The following is a 5,195-nucleotide window of genomic DNA, read 5'->3' on the forward strand; positions in this document are numbered from 1 at the left end:
CAGCAACAGTCGTGCAAAAGCAAAGCAGTGGAGAAGAAAGTGACTGAATGTTTACCCCTCACTCTCCTCCATACAACTTTGATAACTAACGTTCGGCAAGATCTTTAGTCTCACCGAATGAAATGCTACTGAACAATGTTGAGTAAGACCGCTTACGATTGTGGCTATAGGGCCAAATTCAAAGTTGTGCTGTATATCTCTTGCGTTCTACTCCAGGCCAAAAGCATTACGCAGTCGCACAGGAACTGGGCGTCGACTAGCGGGTGATAAGTGTAAATGAGGCTCATTATTACTGTTCAAAGTGTTAATGGAGATCAAACTCGGTAAGATTCAAATGTGAGCGGAACAAGGATGTATTTGAGCAGATTGTCGTTTTTGCAGTTATCAGCGATTCCGCTGTAAGCAGGCACTTATCTTCCAATACATTTTATACCTACATCTAACTATATTTGATGAGCAAACCCGATACTCACGGTAAAATTTGAAAAGTATAAAAATTTTAAATATGGCGGAAAAAGGAGCGATAGAATACATAAAAAAATTGAGACAAAAAAAAAATTTTTGTCAACACTATAAGATGAGTCATGGTTTCTGGAAAAAATTTTCATAAGACCGTGCAACCTGTGTACAATCTAAATGTTTTCAGAAAGCTCGAAAAATTCCGTTAAGTTGTAAAATAAAATCTTCTATATCAGTGACCCAGAGTGCGATCTATTTTAACTATGATATATGTTTAAATAATTTCCAACCAGTTTTCGCAAATGCTGCTGAAGGAAGAGTGCTAGGCTATATTCACAGACATGAATATGCTATCTTCATTAGAAAGCTTCGTGGTCATTACTTATGTATAAAATAATTACAGTACAATTAAAATATGCAATTATAATCAAAAACAACTGCCTCAGAGTCAAACAATGCCATAGGAAATTCCAGTAATTATGGCAATATGACCTCCACGGAAACAATAACAGTAAATATAAGATAAAGGGTTGAGCCGGGCAACGTTGCATGCTGCATGCAACAACGGCTGTGACAACATGCAACGTCATGCCGTCTTTCTTAGGCCAAAGTATGTGTCCAAATAATTGTAATCATTACGGATCAGCCAAGATGCTTGCTTAAAACAAGCCAAGCGGCACACTACAGTTGAGGGAAGCCAAAAACACAGCAATAATAATAACACAGCTGCTTGTAAGCGTACGCCTTCAACTTCAACAGCGCCCACTTGTGTCGTTTAACGGTTCTTGGAGGCATTGGGGCGTAACGCAGTTATTCGCAAATCTAATTAGTGCATCCGATCCTTGTTATAAATGCAAATGCTGTGGTACGCACATACACATACGCTTAAGTAAACGCTTGCAGCAAGCTCAGGCACAGGAACATAAACGCTTTTATGTAAGTGTTCGGTTAGCTTAGGCTTTACCACTTCTCGCTCATAAATAGAATATACTCGACACATGCAGAAATATCTTTGCTTCGGCATGTTGTATAAAGCAAATAAGCTGCACGCTGGCATTGGTTGTCTTTTTATGGGCTCTTGCCGCGCATTAACTGCCTTGGCTTGCTTAATACTTGCTCTAACTCACCTTACTTATGTCCTTGCGGTTAATTGCCTCAGAAACTGGCAAAGGGGTACTTATAGATTTTAGTAAGCTTTTCCAAAATCTGAGTCATTGACAACTGACTGACGTCAAAACTTCGTGGTTCCATCTGGGACCACCTGGGCGTTAACCAGGCTGTGAGGATTTGATTCATAAAAAACTCAAGAATATACATAGTATGTAGTCATGACAAATCATAATTCACATCCTCTTATTGTCATAGGTTAGGTTAGGTTAAAATCTCAATCGTAACAAGCATCTTACTTTGAAAGTATGTCCGTTTTGTTATCTAAAACTCCTATGTAATAGATTAGTCCATGAGCCTATCACAAATTTGTTGAGGTAGATAATGTCAATTTTTGATATCCCTCCCAGAACCCCGAAAGTAAGACTGCCGAAAAGTTGCAAACTCAATCTTGGAAAAGTTGCCAAATGGAGAAGATAGTACCTGGATGTTTCCACCTCACCCTTCTTCTTTATTGGCGTGGACACCGCTTCCGTTTGCAACAAAGCGTTATTTCTTTTGGCTACTTAGCGCCAATTGGAGATCCCAAACGAAAGCATGTCCTCCCCATCTGGTCTTTCCAAACTAGAGTAGCGGTTGAGTTGATGTGGCCATTGATTTCAATATCTCTGGCGTACGACAGCAAGTGTACATTCTTATAGAAGATGGTACCATCTCTATTTAGTTCTACAGCTCGAATTATTGTTTTCTAAAAGTATATTGAAAAAGTCGCATGGATGGAAGTAATCTTGTCTGAAACCAATCCAACGGCTCGGAGAGGAACTTCCCGATCCTGATGGAGGGGCATAAAGGCAGCTTCTTTTCGTGCTGTCACAGCAACTTTGAAATCGACGAAGGTGTGGTGCGTGGGGGTTCACGGGTCTTTTCCAAAATTTGGCGCATGGTGAATATCCGGTCAGTTGTTGCTTTTCCAAAACTAAAGCCACACTGATAAGGTCCAATCAGTTTGTTGAAGGTTCAAGAATCTTGAAGATGGTATGGTTCGCCTTCTCACTTTAGTTTGCTTTCATACAGGCGTTCTTTGCCTACCCAAAGGATACTTAGTCTGAGGCCTTAAGTCGTTTTAACCATATGTAAAATAAGTGTTTCTGGGCACTCCCATGTGAATGGCACTCACAGATCTTTCCGGACCGATTGTTTAACCAAAAATCACTTTTTAACCATTCACCACTCCCTTTATTCACCTGATATGGCACCGTCCGACTTTTTTCCTTTTCGGAAAGATGCATTTTCCCATGAAAAGGAAGACGTTAGGCAGACGTAGAGGCCATTGAAATGGCTTGCATCGCATACTAGCGGCCATACCGACCAAAGCTGTATTGAAGCAAAATTAGACTATTTTGAACAAAATAAATAGATTTTGTCGAAAAAGCCATTTGCTCTGTTTTCTTTTTAAGTCTTTTTTACTTTGAAACACACATTATAGAACACAAAATACAAATGGTGATTTAATTCAGTCCCATACTAATGAGAGTGAGGCTGGCTCGTAGGCGTTGAAGCTACATATTAGCACTTTCGCTATAACCAGGCACTCAAAAAATTCTAATACTGAATGTTACTAGACGCTATATCTAGTGAGGTATCATCACGCAACTTCATAAATCCTCTAAGAAAAAGTTCAGTGTAGTCTAAGCACAATATATTTATATAAAATTCCAAACATCCCTGCAATTAGTAGAGTCATAACATCAAATTATTTCTGCATAAGAGGCTCCTAACCTCAGATAATTAGTGCAAAACGTCAAAGGACGATTTCTAATAACGCAGATTTTAAAATTTTGATGAGAATACAAATCACATCCGATAACAAATCGGCTATAATTTCAAATTATTGTTGAATAACAGACTTTTAACCTCAAACCAGCGCTCCAGGCTTATTGCAAAATCATTAGACAAGAAAAGAGGATTTCTAGGAACATCGAATCATAACATCTTGTGACATAAGAACCATTAGATAATACATCAACTAATATTTTGTTAGAATCAACAAATGTAATGATTTTACCTCATCAACATTCCCATAAATCTTGGAAGTACTGCAAATACAGTTATACGTACTATCACAAACAATACCTAATTTTGCTCATCACATTCTCATCTACAGCTTGGGCACGATACGGTCGAGCCGAATACCAAAATGCAAACTTCCATTGGATAAGGATGTAAAGAACGAAGAAAGAGGATACTCAATTGAGTACGTTGGTGCTACATATGGTGGCGATATTAACACGGTTTTGTGGAAAGACAGCACGACAGTCCGATTGGCATCCACTTACGTTGTCATTCAGCCATTTAAAAGAGAAAATGAAAACGAACAATCGGCCAAAGTTGCACGCTACGATAGAAAACAAAAGCAGCATATAGAAGTAGATTGCCCCCAAATAACCCTAGACAAAATTCCCAATCTTTTCTGTCCACGATTTTAGTTTTGCCTGGGGTTAAATATAATACCCAATGTGCATACTGAACGACTAATTTAAGTAAATTTCGTAAAGACAATACTTTTAAGATGAGTTCTAAACCTTATAAATACCGATGAAGCTACAGTTGAAAACGAACTAAAATTATATTAATTTCTATAAATTTATCAACAACTTTGTATGTCTAAAGACTAAAAATTCTAAAAATTTCCGAGCTTTTTTAGGTTATATTTTATGAAAACCTCTGCCAGAGCTTAGATGTGAACTAATCGCCTCAGTATAAATTTGTATGACAGTTATATACGGTTCGATATACGGCTATAGTAAATATTAAGAAAGATATTAGGTTAAGCTAGATAATGGTGTTAGACGAATAATATTCGTCTTTTGTATTACCCGTAAACTCCTCACCTCCTCACAAGATCATCATAGTTCGGCGAAAGAAGAGGTTAACACAAATTTATTAAGGTAAATATCAATCCCAGAAATTTTGATAGGTTTGTAAAAAGTGTGTCTACTGTGTACAGAAATGCTGGAAATAGAAGAGACATCACTCAACTGTCTAAGCCCGCAAGTGTGACTTCTTCCTCAAATTGGCAGTTGATATTCATCTCCAATCTAGGCCACGTATATTTGATGAGGATTATAAATTCATTTGGCATGGAATTATTTTGACTTTGGTGCGCACTCTCTAAGAAGATTACTTTAACACTACTTTTATAACTACTTTAAAAATATGTTTAGATGTAACTAGTTCCAAAATTATATTTTTTCCTGAAAAACATAACCTTGATATATAAGATATGATATATGTGTACGTTCTACGTATCTCCTTTTGGAGCTACGTATTTGTCAGAACAACCGAAATCAGCCCAATATAAAAGATAGTTGCTGACCGATGATATGCCAGTCGTTGTATGGAAAGTTTTTTTATTTTGAAGATATCGTCACAAAGTTTGGCATGGATTCCTCCACAAGGCAGGGCTACATTTCCAAAACATTATTCAGATCGTTTTACTAAAGTATAAGAATATCTACATTCAAACTAATTGATCAAAATCAAAATGAAGATCTATTTATACTCTTTTAAGCTATCCCAAAGGCTAAGAAGGGTACTATAACTTCTGATATGGTAGTTAAATAACTTTT

The sequence above is a fragment of the Bactrocera latifrons genome, unplaced genomic scaffold (genome assembly GCF_001853355.1).
Source record: "Bactrocera latifrons isolate USDA-ARS-PBARC rearing strain unplaced genomic scaffold, ASM185335v1 scaffold_184, whole genome shotgun sequence".
In the NCBI taxonomy this organism is placed as follows: domain Eukaryota; kingdom Metazoa; phylum Arthropoda; class Insecta; order Diptera; family Tephritidae; genus Bactrocera; species Bactrocera latifrons.